The sequence below is a fragment of the Ambystoma mexicanum genome, chromosome 12 (assembly GCF_040938575.1).
Source record: "Ambystoma mexicanum isolate Mex_15411 chromosome 12, UKY_AmexF1_1, whole genome shotgun sequence".
NCBI classification, from domain to species: domain Eukaryota; kingdom Metazoa; phylum Chordata; class Amphibia; order Caudata; family Ambystomatidae; genus Ambystoma; species Ambystoma mexicanum.
The window spans coordinates 461055124-461074901 of record NC_090936.1 but is presented as its reverse complement, the minus strand read 5'-3'; the positions used below and the strand labels follow the sequence as shown (position 1 = coordinate 461074901).

The following is a 19778-nucleotide window of genomic DNA, read 5'->3' as shown; positions in this document are numbered from 1 at the left end:
AGGCAGGAAACGAATGGCTCCCCCAGGCGCATCACCCCGATGGCAGACGCATCAATACGCGGGAGGGCCTCCCGCCGACCACTTCAGCCGGCGTCCTCATGGAGGGGCAGCGTTCGGACCAACGGAGAACCCACCCCACACGACTTACCCGCCGCCGGGGGGGGGGGGGGGACGCCCACGGACCAACACAACGCCCCCTGGCCAGAAAACCAGGACCCGACGGAGAGATCCACCCAAACCACCGGCCCGACCCGGGTGGCGCACTTGCGAGGCCTACACGCCGCAGACGAGGAGGCGGCTGAGGTAAGGCCTGAAGACACGGCTGCTCCGGCAAGCCCCCCCAAGCACCACCTCCTCCACCCGCCCCCCCCAGCGGCCCGATCGGTGTCCCCGCCAGAGGAAAATGCGCAGGGAGAGCCCCCACCAACGGAACGGCACCCACAAGCCTCTTCTTGAGATTCTCCATTGTCGCTGGAGCCCGGGGGCACGACGGCCCCTCCGATACCATCTTCAGGGGACAGGCAACACAACGGACGAGGAATCTGCCGCATCGGAGAGGGGGGGGCGTGCTTCCCCTACCGGAGTAATAAACAAAGCCTGCACCGCAACCGGGAGCCCAGATGTCACAGAGAGGGAAGCAAAAACAGGCAACCCCTTCGTCCCACACGCAGAAACAGGACCAGAACCTGGTCCACCTCTGGGGGGGGGGGGACAAAGGGAACCCAGACTAGGCCGGAGCGCACAAACCATTGGGAGGCCCCCAGGGAGTGGACGCTCCCCACGCCGAGATGGCCACGAAGGAAGACCTAAAATCGTGGTTCGGGGAGTTCCAGCTGCAATTTATGGACTCTATGAACTCGCATCTAGACGCCATGAAGAACGAATTTAAATCAGCGCTCAAGGAACTAAGAACAGAAGTCGATGGACTGGGTGAAAGAACGGATACCCTAGAGAAAGTAGTACAGAACATCGAGGAAGAAACACAACAAATGGCAGAACTGCAGGAACATCTGGCCCGTCAGACACATAATCTAGAGATCCAATGTGAAGATTTAGAAAATAGATCGCGAAGGTCCAACATCAGGATCAAAAACATGGCAGAGTCGGTTGAGGATAAAGATCTTAAATCAGCCGTGCAACAAGTCTTCCTAGACATCCTCGACCTGCAGGAGGAAAAAGAAATTCGGGTAGATCGAATACACAGGGTGGGCCCACACAGAATGATGACCCAAGGTAACCGTCCGAGGGATGTCCTGGTGGCCCTCACGAGATATGCACAAAAGGAGCAAATCCTTCGGAAGGCCAGGGCAATGGACCATATCCGAATGAATGGAGAGGAGGTACATTTCTATCAGGACATTGCACTATCAACGCTCCAGAAAAGAAGGGACATGGCCCAAATTACAAAAGAACTCACTACACGTCAAATTAAATACAAGTGGACATTTCCATTTGGACTCCTATTCAGCTGGGACGGCGCACAAAAAAGGATAACCACAAAAGAGGAAGGTTTGACCATATTAAATCTACAGGAGGACGATGTCTCCCCACAAGCAAGCGGCACGGACCCATACGCGAGGAAGAGCAGGGGGGAATGGAAAACAAACAAAAGGGTGCAGCGCCCCATCAAAAGGAAATGAAGACCGACTGAGGGCAGGAATGGGGAGCCAGAAGCTTGACAAGGTGGTGCGCAAGGAGCCAATAAGATGACTGCAGGAAAAGCGAGTCCGATATAACAGGTGCCGGGAGGGGAGTAAGACCCGGGGGCACAGAAGTCATGTGGAAGGGTTTAGGAACCCCTTCAAAGTTGTCCCTGAGAGTGTTAGAGGGTATGAAGCACAAGGCGACACGCCTGAGCGTTAATAGGAAATCATGCCATCCTCAGGGTTGTTGGGGGAGGGAAGAGGGAAAGGCGCCAGTTGGGGATAGCGCAAGTTTGGGGGGGAGGGGGGCGTTGGGGACAGGGGACAAACCGAGCATAACTCAAAAACAGAAAAAGGGAGAAAGGATCATAGGACATGCCAGATAGCCCATAAATACCAATGGGAATAAAGATCTTGACACAACGTCAGAGGCCTAATTACCCCATTAAGCGTAAAAAAGTGGAACATTCCATCAGGCAAGGTGCATATGATATCGTAATGCTTCAGGAAACACACAGACAGCGGGATAAGCAAAAGGTGCGGCTCAAGGGCTTCAATCAAATATATCAGGTGAATGCACAGGATAAACAAGCTGGGGTACTGATAGCGCTCAAAGATTCCCTGCATGCACAGGTAAACTCGTCTTGGAGAGACAAACAGGGAAGAAGCCTAATAATAACATTATCAATTGAAGGCAGGCCCCTCACCTTGGCCACAGTATACGCTCCCAACACGGGTCAGGAGGGTTTTCTGAGGGATTCCCTGAATAGAATAGAACAGCAAGCGGTTGGGGACATCATACTGGGGGGGGACTTAAACATGGCGTGGGACCCCTCCCTAGACAGATCTGGACCCAGACAACGTGATCAAGACACCCCATCCAAAAACTTAAAGCAGAAATTCACGAACCTAGGGCTGACAGACGCATGGAGGAATGGCAACCCCCAACAGAAAACCTATTATTCACACGTACATAATACTGCTTCGAGAATAGACTACCTATGGATATCAGCGGGGCTCCTGGGCAGGGTAAAACAGATCGAGATGGAACCCATCACACTCTCTGACCACGGTCCGCTGTGGGCAGATATTATCTGGCTAAGACATGGCCACCGCTTATGGAACTGGCGCCTCCGAGAGGACATCATTAGAGACCCGGTGATGAGCCAGACGCTAAGAGAACACATCATAGAATACTGGGCCATTAACAATCTCCCCGGAACAAATATGGATACTTTATGGGACGCCAACAAGGCGGTCATTAGGGGACATCTCATAGCGCTTAAAACACAGAAAGAGAAGACGCACTGCCAGTGGGAAAAAGAATTGGAAGAGAAAATTAGAGCGATACAAACAGAAATGATTCAGACGCCCACCAGAAAACTCATGCGCACGATGAGACAGGTTCAGGGGCAATTGGAAACACTCAGAACGAAAAAAGTAGAAAGGGCACTTCTCTACACAAAACACTGGTACTATGTAAAGGCAAACAAAGCAGACAGACTCCTGGCAAGACAGCTGAGGGGGAAACAGCAGGCCCAGACAATACGAGCAATGAAAGAAGAATCAGGCAAACTTAGAACACAGACGGAAGAAATAGGAAGGATACTAGGCAGATACTACCAAAAATTGTACTCTTCCGACCACCCAAAGGAGGACCTGCAGGAAGCCTTTTTGGCCGGGGTTCACCTCCTTGGATTGACGGAAGACGATAGACAGGCCTTGGATAGGGACATCACCACAGAAGAAGTACATGCAGCAATACAGTCCCTTCCGAAAAACAAAGCCCTGGACCCGGACGGGTACACCGCCATATACTACAAGACATATAGGGATAGCCTTGCCCTGATACTCACATCCATGTACAATAAATTTGGGGAGAAGGGGGATCTGACACGATCCATGAACGAGGCAAAAGTGCTGGTCTTTCATAAAAAGGGAAAAGAAGAGCAACTCCCTACCTCCTACCGCCCTGTAGCTTTAATCAACCTGGATGCTAAACTGTACACGAAGATCTTAGCGACCAGACTGGCAAGAGTACTTCCCAGATTAATCCACCAAGACCAGTCAGGATTTGTTCCAAACCGCCAGACACACGATAACATCAGAAGGGTTCTACACCTAGTAGAAAAGATAGGCATCAAACAAACCCCTGCAGCACTGGTAGCCCTAGATGCCGAAAAGGCGTTTGATCGAGTCGAGTGGTCTTACCTTTTTCGGGTTCTGCAAAAGATGGGAATGGGCAAGGGGTTTATAGATAAGGTCAGGGCCAACTACAACTCCCCGTCCAAAAGAATAGCGGTGAATGGAGGGCTATCGGACATAGTGTACCTAGGAAGAGGGACGAAGCAAGGGTACCCGCTCTCCCCCCTCCTATACGCTATATACTTGGAAGCTCTCTTGGCAAAAAATAGGGATTTGGCGGAGGTGGAGGGAATAGAGATGGCGGGGATGACCCACAAAGCAGTGGCCTATGCGGACGATATGTTGGTGGCCCTCTGAGACCCAGAGAAGTCCCTCCCACACTTAATGAAAACCATAGAACGATTTGGAGAGATTTCAGGGCTGAAAATAAACAGGCAAAAATCGGAGGTGTTGATTCTGGTGGGGAATAGAGGAAAATAAATCGACTCGGTAGCCACAGACTGTCAACTGAAAATCGCCACCTCGGGCGTCAGATATCTAGGAATCACCCTCACAGACCACATAGACAAATTGTATTCCACAATTACCCGCAAATCCTAGAAAAAGTTAAAAATGACCTGCTAAAATGGAACCCGTTAGCGATTTCCCCCTGGTGGGGGAGAATCACAGCAGTGAAAATGACAATCCTCCCCAAACTAATGTATATGTTTCAGGCCCTCCAGATAAAGCCCCCACAGGCCTTCTTCAAAGCACTTAGGAAAGCGATTTCCAAATATGTCTGGCAGAACAAGACCCCAAGAATTTCGGATGCGGTATTGACAGCTCATAGGAAGGAGGGGGGGATGTGCCATGCCACACTTCAAAAAATACTACGAAGCGGCCCAGCTGTGGGTCATGAGGGATTGTATATCGGAACAGGGGGAGAAAATCTGGGAGAGGCAGGATCGGGCGGTAGCAACAACATCCGCCAGGCACATGCTATGGATCAATAAAAGATTCCGACATGCAAACACCCACATTAGCGAAACAATAAAAATGGCACTGGGGGTATGGGACGCCGCCACAACAAACGAAACCTTGACCAAGGATCCTGCCCCGTTCATGCCAATATTCAGAAACCCTGAATTCCCCCCGGGAATCGACAGGGGAGCTTTTCGCAAGTGGGAGGAAGGGGGGTGCAAGATGGTGGTAGATATGCAACAGAATCAACAGATCAGATCCTTCGAGGATTGCAAAACTCTCTTGAATCTGACACCAAAAGACAGATATAAATATGATCAGATACATCATTGGCTGAACACTCCCCGAATAAAGGAAGCATCGACCAGGGACCTGACCCCCTTTGAGAACTACATCATGACGCACTCTGGATCCCGAAAATTTGTTTCCAACACTTACAAATTTATTAATGCACAGAAGGAACCTACCACATGGCTTTACATGAAGAAATGGGAGGAAAAACCTGGGCTACGCACTCTCCAAAGAAAGGTGGGAATACTTGTGGGGCTTGATGCCAAAATTGACAAGAGCCATTCAAACGAGAGAAATGTGGGTGAAGATGATGGTGCAATGGCACTATACACCAGAGAAACTGAACAAAATGTATGCTACCTCCCCGAATATCTGTTGGAGAAAGTGTGGCGGGCTGGGAGATTGGAAACATATCTGGTGGGACTGCCCGAGGATAAGACCATACTGGGGAGAGATAAAGAATCAAATGAGGGGAATGTTCCAGGGAACAGAACACCTGGGAGAAGAAATATGGCTAGGGGGCTTTTGGGATCCAAAAGACAAAACACTAACTACCCTGCAGAAAAGAAACTTTATGAGCCTCCTAATAGGTGCATGGTTGGAAATTGCAAGGAACTGGAAACACGAATCCCCACCACTGGTCGTTGATTGGACACGAAGGGTCTGGTCACACCTGGCTCTAGAACTAATAACGTATAACATCCAAGGAGATCATGGGAAATTCCGAGAGGACTGGGGAAGTGTATTGGAATTCCTTCAAAAAGAATATAAAGAACAATGGTGCCCACACAATATAAGACTATTGGACTTATTCACGTGAACGAGGAAAAGATCTCCGAAATAAAACATACACAGACTGAGTTATGCAGGTTTGGGAGGGGGTTTCTTTGTTTTCTTTGAATGAAGTTTGAACCTTGTAAGGTATAACACTGTGCCAATAGAAACTTAATAAAAACATGTTTAAAAAAAAAAAAAGACCCTAGTACACCATCACCTAAGGTAGTGGGACTGCCCAACATACAATCTACACAAGATTTGAACTCAACATTGGCTTTGATTACCAATCTTTTAAATAATGGGCAAGACTGGTCTTGGATCCAGCCAGCGCTTGAGTCATTGGTGAACATTAAACAAGGAACCAGTTGTGCACAACACCTTTGAGATCAAACTGATCTAGTGGAATGTATGTGGAGGAGCTAATTTGACACACTGTATGACTAAATCTTCTCCTAATGGTCTTCCCTGTATCTATATGTTCCAAGAAACCATGCCCTTGGCTCATCCCCCCATTGAAGGATTTCATACCTCCTCGTGTTCTGCAGTTAGGGATTTGTGGGGGGCGGGGGTCAACCTCGCCCCCGATTACTTAGCCAATCTATTATTTGCCCACACTTCGACCCGCCGTACGAGAGCTGCCCAAGTCCATTCCTTGTCCAGGCCTAGATTTAAGCTGCATAAAGCAGGGGCGGGGGGGCTGGGGGGGGCGGGAGGGGTCCATTTTACCAGTTCTAGCAGCTGAACTTTGGAACGCACTCCCTAATGCACTCAGAGCTTAACCTTCCCACCACTCATTCAAGAGTAAAGCCAAAATCTGGCTTCTTGAGCAGGATCAAGTGGCCACTAGCCTAGGATAAATAACTGATAGTCAGCATGGGGCCCTAACCCGGTCCCATCCGGTTACTTGTTTCATCTTGTAAATTTACTGCATTACCTGTTCTTGTACTCCTATGTAATCTTGTAAACACTTCGTAAACCTGTAATCTTATTCCTATTTGATCGTTTATTACCTTGTCTTCGCTTAGCTGCATCATTGTACTCTGCTGTTACTTAGTGTTTTTTGTACCATTTAATGACTAGAATATGTAACTTATGTACACCTAAGCAATGCGCCCAGATGCCCCAGGGCCAGGCGCGCAATACAAATAAATAAACGAAACAAAATTTTTAAAGCCCATGTTTAACTACATCTTTGAGACCCATACTGTTCCTGCTACTTGGGTCCAGTCTATTATTGTTCCCATCCATAAGAAGTGTGATGTATTCGATCCTCACAATTAAAGACCTATAGCGCTTACAGGTGCGACGAGTAAAGTTTTCTCCATCTTGCTTCTCCTGGACCTTAATCGGGTGGTTAAGGAGAACTCTTTATTGAGTAAATTTCAGGTGGTGTTCAGGGCAGATATGGGTACTGCCCTAAACACGACTGTATTGAGACACTTTGTACATAACACGCGTGTGGGGGGGGGGGTGTCCTTTTGGCTTCATTGGACATGTCGAGTGCTTTTGATGGTGTAATCAGGTCAAGACTCCGGTCCAAAATTATTAATATGAATATCCCGCATAAGCTTGTCCAGCTCCTCGCACTTTTGGATACTCGCACTACTATCGGTATGCGATTTACCAAGGAGGGGTTACTTTCGCAGGAGAGGATTGCGTATATTGGGGTAAAACAAGGTTGCACTCTGGCTCCTATACTCTTCAACCTATGTGTGTGATGTGGAGGGACTGTGGCAGGCTCCTTCCATCGCACCCACCAGGTTGGGGAGTATTAGGATAGGATGGATGGCATTCATGGATTACTTCATCCTCCTAGATAGAGGTCCACAAGGCTTTAGGAGGAAAATGCAGCTTTTTTACAACTATGCTGTGACCAACAACCTTCCTCCTAATGCATCTAAGTCACAGGTTCTTGTATTCTCCAGGGGGAAAAGAGTTAAGACCTTCGCCTAAATGATGGGTCAGGAAAAAGTGGATCAGGTCAAGGCAGTTACTTATTTTGGGTATAATTTGACTAATTGGGACAGTTCTGAATATTGGAAAAACAGTCTTGTTGATAAGGTTTACAAACTTAAAGTTCAATTGGAATTTTTGAAACAAAGTATGTAAATGTCCACTGCTTATCTTGCCAAATTTTAACCCATCATTTTATATGGTCTTGACTTATCCACTTATGACATGGGTGACACCCTGAACAAGATACAAGGGAAATTATGGAAGGAATTGTTGGACCTGCCTATGGCCATACCGAATGCTGTTCTGAGATATGAGCTTTGTCTTATATCGCTGAAAGCCAGATGTTTGGAAGCAATTTACCACCTTTAGGAAAATGATTCCCCTAAAAATTCACTCTATGAGACTCTTGGGTTGGTAATGCAAGACCAATCTGTTTCCTCTATGCTAGAATTTTGTGCAAGGATGAAATGTGCACTGGCCTCAATTGAGCCAACAGTAGAAGATCTTGTGCAACGAGAGGGGATTGTTAAGAGGAAAGGTTTAGGGTTGATTGGGTGGAGACAGACTGTATTGCCACGTACTCTACCTATAGGGAATTCTCTAACTATGTGCACGCAAGGGAGTGTATACCTTTATACCTCCAAAGATTCCCATGTGCTAATGTACGTATGACATACATGCACTTTAGGCTTAACTTGATTCCCACACTTGAGGACCAAGCACTGGATGGTTCTCTCTAATCATCCGGTCAGTAACTCCACATCTTACCATTGTAGATTTTGTGGCGACAAGGATTCTCTTGAGACTGAGACATATAGTCATCATCTGCCTCCATTTTGATGCTTTGCGTTTGAATAGTCTCATGGATAAATTCGATAAAAACATGGAGGACTCTGCAAACTTATTTTGGTGTAGGTGTATGTGGGGCACGAGTATTTATTAGATTTTGGCCCTTAATGAGTTCCTTTCGTCGGTTACAATGGCATTCGAAGAAATGAATCTTAGTTCATAATCAGACTATGTTAGATACTGCTATACCAAAGATTAACCAAACTTCTTTGGAACTTGATAAGTTGTATTGTGTTAATCATGTGGATCATTCTGCAGTATTTCATCCGTATTTCATCCGATTTACAACCTGTATGTTTATTATTTGATGTTTTATATACATTATATGACTCTTTTCTACTTCTTGTTTTATACTGTTTTTATGTTGTGTAAGGTTTTCTGTAAACTGTGGACACAAAAAAAAAAGATACATGTCTGTCACCCGCCTTGGGTTCCACCTCTGACTCGTACAGTTTCTCATAAGAAGCTGTGAATGCCTCCAAGATTCCTTTGTCCCTTCCACCCCTTCGATATCTGCAACCCATCTTTATGCCTGCTGCCCCCTTAGTCTAGCAGCCAAGAGTGCGTCCGCTTTGTCCCCCCTCATAAAACTTGTTTCAGAAATTGTAGGTTTCTAAATATTTTGCCCTCTTCCAGAAAGCACAGCTCCTCCCCCCCCCCTTGCCTCCAGTATGCATTTCTCTCGCCTCCCAGACAACTCCTGCACCCTTTTGACCAGTTGTTTTATCTCTTCCCTCAGCCTTCTTGCAAATCATGACTGTTCCCTTTTCTTCCTCAGCACTTCCCCAATCAAGATCCCTCACCAGGAAGCACTCCCTGCTTCCGACAATAATTTTCTCTACCTCCTCTGTGTGATTTGTTTGAAAGTATTCCACAATTTCCTTGCCCATCGCCGAATGGAATACAGGGTCCTTCCACAGTGATTAGTTACACATCCATTTCGCACCTCTGGAAGTCACCCCGATACAGTAAATTCAACATCACCATATCATGGTCGGCCCAGGAAATCGGAATGATCGCAGAGCCCTGCACTTCTTCCCATAGGTCTCTAGAAATATAGATGTAATCCATTCTGGTGTACGTTTCCGTGTGGAGGCGAATAAAATGCATAACCTCTTCCCTGTGGGTGGAAGTGGCACCATGTGTCTCTCAACGCATACCGGTCCAGCGACTCCTGGAAATCCAGATAGCCTAGTCTTGGCAAGTCCTGTTCCCTGTCATGCCGCCCTGGTCTGTCTAACTGAATATCGGCCCATATATTGAAGTCAACTCCTGTGATAAAATGCCCTGTGCTTTCTACCAATATTTTCGGAAGGGTATCTTTCAAAAATCTTAACTGTCCCTGGTTTGGGGCATAGACAGTGGCAAACATAAAACGCACCTTCCTAATGGTGCCCGAGACCAACAGAGCCCTTCCCTCCACATCAGACCAGACCTTGGTCAGTTCCATCTTGAGAGCCTTATTAACAAGAATACGCACCCCGCTTTCCCAAGAGGACCTGAACCCAGTATTGCAGGCCAAATAACCCACTTGGAATTCTTCTTTCTTCCCCTATAGTGAATGAAACAGGATGAATAATTCCGACCTCCGGAATTCCCTTGCAACCAATCTTTTTGTGGGCAAGTTCAATTATTTTACATTCAAAGTACCCACCCTTAAGCAGCCATCCTGTGGTATCTCCACTGTGGCCATCACGTTATCCCTCTTCGGCAGCCTAACTCTTTCCACCTAGGAGGCCTACGTATGCCAGTGCGAACCATGCCGTAAAAGGCTGACAATAGGGAGAAAGCCCGTACCAAGGTACCATTTCCACCACCTTTCCAAAGTCCATCCCCTCAGGTTGCCCGGGTCTCCCCAGTTAACGTCACCAGGTTGAGACCGAACCACATATGGCACCCGTTCGGTCTGATCCCTTTCTCGTCAAGCAACTTGTTCTAGAGCCCTCCATCCTGCCCCCCCCTCGCTAACAGTTTCTCAAAAAACATCAAATACAACTCCCAGAATTGCTCATCCCCCGTAAGAATCCATTCCCAACATTACATGAATGGGTTTCAAACAAACCATAACCGAGACGCCCCCACCCCCTCTGGGGGGGGCCTGAATTTTGCTCCCGCTCCTTTAAATATTAATCGTATAGACATGACCCAGTGTTAGGTAAGGCCTACACCCCAGGGAGGGGGGTGGAGGGGGGGGGGGGAGGATGAAAGTTCAGCTTCCTGAACATCCGAGATCATGGAATAAGTCTCCTACTCGAGCCCTTAGTCTGCCAATGTCCTTCGTCGTCTTTTCCTTTTCCTTCGAGGTGTGTGTCGTCTCAGCGTCTCCCATGATCTCCCTGGTGACCCTGGGAATGTCCTCCTCTGTGATAAGTCTATTTGTACCCATCCATTTCAAAAGTGATGCAAAACAAGAGCCCCCACCTGTATCTGACCCCTTTCTCATTTAACCACTTGGCGAGGGGTGAGCAAAGCCTTCTCTTGGTAAGGTTCAGAGAGGACAAGTCCTGAAAAACCATGGGTGAGGGGTCCCAAAGCCACAGGGCCTCACCCTGCCCCAGAGATTCCTGTGGAGGGCAGACTCTGTGGAGCTGCTCCTCCTGATTCCGCCCGCAACACCTTGTGTGCAACGCTGGGATCTCAAGTGCATCGCTCAGTCCCCCGATGCAGGCTCAGAGCATCGGGGGGCAGCTCATGCAGCCCAGGTGGGACCCGGGAGGGGCAGGGGGGACTCGCCCACATAGACGCCTGTGGGCTCATTCCTCCTGCTGTCCCTCCCACGGGCCTGGCTGTCTCACACAGTTGCTGTGCTCCACATTACTGCCGGGACAGAGCACTTTAGTTTTCGGCCGGGACTTCTCCACCGAGTGCTCGTCGAGCAATGCACGGATTCACTCTGGTTCTCCTCCAGGTCGGGGGGTCTGCAGATCTCCAGCAGCACCGGGTTGATTGCTCCAGGGGGGGGCCGAGGGGGTGGGCGTTAAGTGGGGGGGCTCTTCTCACTTTTTGGGTCAGCTGTGGGAGAGACGCACAGTCAGGCAGCTACCATCAGCACGCCCCCTGGTGGCCACCATGAAAGCTCTTTTAATGGTGCCTTATACATTGGTTCTAATGAAGGCCCCATTAAGTTTGCTAACAGAGATCCCAAACAGGTGGGTGGTGTGTCACAGCGGTGTGGATGCATTAACTACTGGAACCGTCCACCAAGATAACTTGTGTTGAGACGTGGTGTAAACTGCCAATCAGCTAAATGTACTTTGAGTGAATTGAAAACAAGACCTGAAACAAGAAGGAAGAGTTGATGAGTAAAAAATGTCCACAGCTGTGCAGTCACTGGAATTTTTGTTTTTCTGATTACACCAAATTCCAATAATTTTCCACTTACTGTAGTAGCAATGTCCGGTGTTAGGTTTTCCTTGCCTCACACAATATATTCATACAACGTGGAGGTAACTAAGTGGTTGAGATCTATGACCTCAGGAACCAAGCTGGCAAATAGGTTGTTTGTGGGTGTGTATGCATTATCTGTAGGTGTTTAGATTGTGATAAAGATGTAGTTTGACTGGCAGGCAGAGAGACATGTTCAGTAAGCGGGGGTACCAAGGTTGCCGTGTACAACATTGTTGCATGACTTAGAAGTAACTTGTGGGCCACTTTGTAGAGTAGGTGTGTCGGGTGCAGGGGGCAAGTTTTAGTTTTGTGCTGTTGCGAACATGTCCACTGATGGGTTGCACCATTTTGAAAAACTCTGTTTCAGTGTAAGTGTACTGGTGCCAAGTTCCCACTCTTATTCCAATACATGCATTCTGCTTAAACTGCACAATAGACAATTGTTTGTTTATTTGGTAATGCGCACCAAACCCTCGGGTAGCTGGGTGCAACAGATACAAGTATACTTGAAGCTTGGTTACAACATGTAAATAGGTACAGTATTAGGATTTGGGAGTGCAATGGGTAGGGAGTAGCATACAAAACAAGTGCAGTAGTCAATTCAACAGCGTGGTACATTTAGATGAGTCATCGAGAAGTCAAGTGCACAGGTGGGTACAGAAAAACAAGCAATAGTTGTCATTAGCTCGAAGCCAGTTTAACATATTGCTTCTAAATCTAGGGTATGGCTGCTCAATTCTGAGGGTTAGGGGGAGTGCGTTCCATGATAGAGCTGCTGTAACAGGAAAACTGGCTCCGCCTGATTTGGATAGTTTGAATCTGTGAATTTCTTAACAATGTGAGTTAGATGATCTGGTAGGGCATTTCTTCTAATCATTCTGTTTGAGATATGGGGGTGCAGCTTGTTCAGACATTTGAAGGTGAGGGATACAGTTTTGAGGAGGATCCTGTCGCTGATTTTTAGCCAGTGCTGGTCTCTTCTAATGTTGGAGATGTGCTCTCTACTGAGTATGTTCAGAGCTGCTCTGAGGGCATTATTTTGTAATGTTTGCATTTTATCTAGGATTTGTTTGCTCCTGTGTATAAGGCGTTGCAGTAGTCTAATTTGGACATTATTAGTGCCTTGGCGAGTGTGATAAAGCTAGATCTGGAAAATAAGGGTCTGCAAGCCCTAATAGGTTTGTAGGTATAGGCGGTTGATGCCATGGCACGGACTTGTTTCTTTAGAGATAGGGTAGAGTCAAGGTAAAATCCTAGTGTTTTTACCTCGGTTACTGCTTTAATTACATTGCCGCCAATATTGAATGCAGCGCAGCTGGCGTTTGTTTTTTTAGGTTAGCGTCAGAGCCTAATATCAGGATCTCGGTTTTGTCGTCATTCAGGCAGAGGCCATGTGATGCCATCCATGCCTGAATGAGGAGGAATATCCTGTTTACCAGAGCCGGGTCTTTGACAAAATTGCCCGAAAGGGGTATGAGGCTCTGGGTATCGTCTGCATAATTAGTGTAGGTGGCACCCAGTCTATCTAATCTGTCAAAGAGTGGCTTGGTAAAGATGTTATGCATTGTCAGTGAGACGCATGATCCCTGTGGAACACCACAGGTAATTTGGACTTGGGTCTGCGGATGCTGAGGGGGAGAACACACTCATCATATGGTTAGCTAGGAAGGATTGTACCCATGCTATAGCATCACTCGAGAAATGGGTGGCTGACGCCAGGTGTTTGCATAACACTGCGTGATCCACCAGGTCAACGGCTGCCGATAGGTCAAGGAGGAGTAGCATAGCTGTTTTACCTTTGTCCTTCAACTCGTCGATTTGAGTCTTTGAATCAATTAGTGCAGTTTCCGTACCATGTTGTGGTCTGAATCCAGACTGGCGGGAGCCTAGTAAGTGGTTGGCTTCAAGATGGTTCTTAATTTGGAGATAAGCTACTCTGTCAATTATTATAAGGAGGAAAGGGACCGTGGTAATCGGTCTGTAGTTGGTCGAGATGGACGTGTCTAGGGCCTGTTTCTTCAGTAAAAATAGAACCCAGGATTCTTTGAGATTATTTGGGATTGTGCTGGTCTTGAATGAGGCATCAATTAGTTTAGAGATAAACAGCGCTAAATCTCTAGCTGCATCAGTGATTATTTGTGCCGGACAGCTATCACCCTGACAATTTGAGGGCTTCAGAGATATGACTTTCAGTTTCTAGTATAGAGATTTTAGTGAATCTGAAAGGTGCGTCGGTGCTAAGTATTACAGTAGGTCGGGTGGGTTGGATCTCAGTGGAGAGCAGGGATGCTTTTTTGTTGGCTATTTTGGTCTGAAGAGTAGCTATTTTGTTAGATAGAGCATTGTGAATGCTAGTGCACCATTGCTCATCTTTAGGGACATTGTCTGTAGGTGGAATAGGGGTTTCCATTTCACGGAGGATGGCAAATAGGTCCTTGGTGTTGGAATTGGCCTTGGAAATTCTGTCATTGAACTTATTCCATTTGGTGAGGATCGTTTCTATTTTATACATATTGGCAAAGTTGGTTAATTGGACTTTGTTCTCGTCCAAGGGGGAATGTCGCCATATAGCTTGGAAGTTGTAATTCTTTAAGCTGGGGGGTGAACCAGGTGTTAAGGTGGGTTTTCTGTTTACTTTTACGTAGTTTGACTGGCGCAATGATGTTAATAGCCTTGGTCATAGTGTTGTTGAAGGTCTCTACTAGTATGTTAGGGTCGGAGTTGTAAGTGAGCGAGATGAGGGTAGGGAGGAGGTGAGGGAGTCATTTTTCGGCTGTAGAATCTTTTACTTCTAGTCGGGAGCGGGGGTACCAAGTCTATGGTTTTCTGCTTTTGGGGCTCTATTGTGGAAGAGAAGCCAATTAGGTGGTGGTCAGGCCAGGGTTGTGGTGCTATTTTAGCGATAGTGCAGTTCAAGTTTGCAACCCACTCTAGTATTTTCCCTTTGGTGCGAGTAGAAGCAAGAACTGTTTGGGTAAGGCCATGTTCAATGAAGATAGCTTCAACTGATTAGGCATGTTTGTCCTCAGGGTCGTTGAAGACCAAATTGAAGTCTCTTAAGGGTAAAAGCTATGTAGAATCCTTAGTGTTGTTGGTGAGGAAACTCGATAAGTCCTCCTTAAAGGTGCCCATTGGTCCTGGAGGTCTATATAACAAGATAGTTAGCGTACGGTTGCTGGATATAGGTAATTTGGCTGAGAGTATTTCACAAGATTTTATTTGGGGAGGTGTGGTTAGTCTTACTGCCAGATTTGTTTTAGCTATAATAGCTAGGCCGCCTCCTCTGGATTGGGTCTGTCTACTCTAAGTATTTGGTAGTTATCTGGTATAGCTAGCACGAGGGCAGGGCCTGCTGCATCATGGAGCCAGTCATCAATGGATAATATATCTGCAATTTCAGTAGTAGGTGCCAAGAGAGATCTTGCGTTAATAAGAGCCCCTGAGATTGTTGTGATCTTGTTCTGCCCTTGGGGAGGGGAGGGTCTGCGTTTGGGAAGAAGGAGGGATGGCGCAGTTCTGTGTTTTTTGCAAGGCTTCTAGAGCTGATGTAGAGGGTTCCTGATCTATGGCGGTTGTTTATGATTGAGATGGGGGTTTTGGAGCCTGATTCGGTTTGTCTTTAGCTCGTGAAGCCGGGATAGTCTTACTCAAAGTCTGATTTCTGTCCTGCAAGGAGCAGGGTATGAAATTGATGCAGGCCATTATCGCGAGAGTGCAAAGAAGTGACAGTCGTGTGTTGGTCAGTTGGGACTTTCTGGTGTGCATAGTTTTGTTTGGCTGCAATATTTGGTATTCAGTACGGACTTGTGTATTGTCAATCAGAAGGGGATAGTACGATATGGGCAAGGCAGATGCTAAACAAATAGGCTAGTCCTCATTAGTGAGATGGTAGCAGTCAAGTAGGCTAGTCTCGCATACAAGATCAAAAATAGGCTAGTCCCTCATAGGTAGGGCATGTAAAGGTAGTATAGTCTAGTTCCACAACAATAGGGTAGTTGCAAATCAAAAATAGGCTAGTCTCACATTAGCATGGTTGCATTCAGGTCAAATGGGCCAGTCCCACGTTAGCTTGGTTACAAGCAAAATGAACTGTTCCCACATGTATTAGTCAGTTACAGATGCGAAATGGGCTGGTCCCGTAGTCCCCTATTAACGGGAGGCAATGTAGAATAAGTTTATCTAGGCGGATAAGTGCACAAGAAGCTAGGCTTGCATTTACGGGTAAGGTAGTTCAAGCTGTATATCATGGTACAGGTGCTGCAGGGGTACTAAGGAGGGGCACTAACTATGCATGTGCAGATTTATCCCATGGTTATATTTCCACCTGTGCGGAACAAGGATCAGGCACTGAGAGGCGATACATTAGATCAGAAAGGTGTTCTATAGGATGGAGCATATACACAAAGATGTTAAAGCGAGTAGGCTAGTTTAGCAAGGTAGTTACGCTTAAGATCGGGCACAGTGTGAAGCGTATGCATACTGAGATTAGCAAGTTATACTAGCGATGTAGCTGCGCTTGCGATCGGGCACATTGTAAAGCATGAATACTGCTGAGTGGCTACAGATCCGATCGGTCACATTGGGAAGTGCGCTTATGAAGGAAGGACAGGTCTATTATGCTTCTGATGGATTAACGGGCACAAGCTGCATTTGCTAGGAACAAGTAATGTTACACTAATGAGTATGTACATACTGTGTTTGGCATAATTGTAAACATTGCATCAAATCCTTCTTAAAGTCTATACACAGAAAAGTTTGGTGCGCTCTCAAGGAAGTCTTTCAGAGAGAGGGCATTTACGGCCCAGTGACCAGTGCTCAAGCAGCGCGAGGATAACATCAGGGCGACAATGTTATGAGCTTGGCAAGGATTAGAGCAGGGGTTCTGGCGAGGGCGACGGGCAGTACGGGACAGGAACAGGACAGGTGCCATTTTGAGTGCCTTGTTTGTGGCCTGCTCTCGCCTGCCGGTGAGCCTGGATTGGTTAAGGCATGCAGCCTATCCAATCGGGTGAGGCAGGCTCGAGGTGCTGGGTAGATCGTTGCTTATGCGTCGGCAGCGGCCATTTTAGCGACGCGGGACACATTTAAAATTGCTGGTAAAAATTTGGTGCTCGCCACTTCCTGGACGTTAGATCTTCATAGAATGTCGTGGTGATTATATAAAATAGTGGAAGATCTCAGTGGGCTCAAAATCAGAGGGTGCGATGTAGAAAGCCTGGCAAGTTTACCTTGATCCTTATTGCACCGTTGGATCCGTCGTGGGAGGGGACTACTCCTGCAGTCTTAGGCATGCCTTGGCGGGCCAAGGAGCTCCTGCTACAAGCCAAGGTGGGAAGTGATCCATGGAACATGTGCTTGCATGTCAATTTCTCTTTGAATGCACCAGTGACCAATCTTTAGTGCTAGGACTGACCGTGTTTATGACTGGATTCTCGAATAAATGTACCTAGGTTTCCAGCTTAAAACCAGACCCCCCCGAAGCTATGCATGATTTTAATGATGGTAGCCTCTGCTATTATTCCTCCTGTTCGGTCGGCTCCGTCAAGAGTACTTCTAAAAACAGCATTAGTTGAATGCTTACCTGCTGTAATGATTACAACTATGGTTGAGTTGCACAAAAGGCAAAATGCGAATGTGTTCTCCATGGAAGCCAGACCATACGGGCGAGCTTCAAGTGTGTAAACTATTTGAGTAGAGAGGCATTTTATAAATGTATGGAAAGTATGTCATCTAATGGGTCCCTCCCACAATCTTCCTACTGTTCGTCTCATTGGCAAATTGCACCTCCTCCGGACTGAAGAGCTCGAACAAAATAGTCTCTGATGTGTTCTCAGATGCTGTTGGGAAACCTCTTCAGCTTCGAAAACCACTCGAGGGAGCTTATTCATTCGAAGTATAAGTAAGGGAACTCTGCGTTTTGTTCCAACCTTAATAGTTGAAAAAAAATCTCAGGATGTCGACACGTGAGGGATCATGGCTACTCGTACAAGTAGGACAGGGATAGTGCAACAAGTGCCACCCTATGGATGCCCCTTTTTTTCGAATTTGAAAAGAATATAATACTCTCACCAACAACTTGATGGCAGCCAATGCAAAGCATGTGAATCGAAGCACATTCCCCAGCCTCAGAAATCATGTTTATTCCCATATTGTAGGGCAGGTGCTCCAGATTCCAAAACTACCTTTGTCTTTCCAGTAGATCAAATCGTTGTGAAGCCACAATTTTGAAGTGACCAGGAGTTTAATATATTGTTGATTGTGTACATGGAGGACTCATTTCAGCTTAATTATTCCCTTGAAAAGCTAACCTCTTAGGGTTGAAGACATCCATTTGTTCAGCACAGATGTACTTAATGGGCAAGTTAAAATCCCATGTTTGAAATCCAAGTGAAGCTCAACTGTTCGATCCATTGTTATCGGGGAAAAAAAAAAAAGACTATAATCAAATTACGACCTGCGAGTCAATGTAAACTAGAGACCATTGAAAACACTTATTAACTTCTATTTATTCAGTATTTTTCAAGGTTTGAGGGTGTGACTGTTGATAGAACCCTGCTTAATAGGTTTATCAGGGGCAGAATCAGAGGTCTAGTTTTAACAGGGAGCAGACTCTTGACAAGCTATGGGCCATAAAATAATGGTTTTTGCTTACAAATCTAAATTCCAGTTACCCTGCAATAAGCTTACTTAACTCTGGGCAAGAACATAAAGAAGAAGCAGACTATTTGTAATGAAAGTAAATCCAACGTATTAATTATTTCTAAGATTCTAAAATACAATTTTCTATTCCTGGCGCAGTTAAAAGCATGCAGGCCTTCATTTCTTTTCTTTTTTAAATGTATGTATAAATGCATCAATTACAAAGTCTCATAAGACCAAGAACTAAAGATGCAATATATAAACATAAAATGCTAAGTACAGCACACCTATAGCAAAAACAGGAGTTCTAAAAAATCAGGAGAAAAATAATGCAAAGGGGAGAGGAAAGAAGGGGATGGATAAAGGTAAACTTTGACAAAAGATGCACATATAAAAAACTTCTTACAAATCATTAAATGGGCCCCATATTACAGGCCTTAATTTACAGATGCAATCAAATAATTTATAAATGTCATTTGTATAAAAACAGGATACAGTGCATATTGGCTTCTGAAAATGATTAACTTAGCTCTCAATATCCCTTTCATTTTAAAAAGATGCACATTTCAATATTACACGCCGATTTTTCCTTAATATACATTGCAGCATTTTTCACATGATGTGCAGAATCAGTACAACAATCCATTGGTGTATAGTTCCTTGTGTTTATCATGCATGACCATGAGTCTAAAGCTAATTTTGTTGGCAAGTTCGATTCCATCTGTATGGAATGGCATATTATATAACAGTGTCAGTGTGCGCTTCACAGGCAATGCATCATTTGTATGGAGTGGAGAAATTATAAGTTACTCACTGTATTGACTAACGTACTCCTAGTCCATAGTTCCCTTTCCTCCATACTCTATGGGCGTCCCTCGCTAGGGACGGGAAACAGAAAATGTCTCCCCAGAAAAAACTGTCTTCCCCTTTAAATTTAGATGCACCGGGGGGGGGGTTTCGTCCTTGGGAGCATGCGCTACCCTGCCTCCGCCCACCGGCCCACACTCCAGAGCAAAAACAACCCGCTAGGGAAATAGGCCAAGAGAGCGATGCAAGGATAACAAGGTTTAATTGTACATAATACAAATATCAGCAAAGGACTCTGCTGCTCGAGAGCGCTCCAACTCAAAC

At 46.2% G+C, this 19778-nt stretch overlaps 1 protein-coding gene across 1 annotated transcript in view; it reads right to left on the bottom strand.

Moving 5' to 3' along the window:
- Positions 1-19778, bottom strand: part of LRP6 (LDL receptor related protein 6) — a 1542295-nt gene that overhangs the window by 534389 nt on the left and 988128 nt on the right. The window lies entirely within an intron of this gene.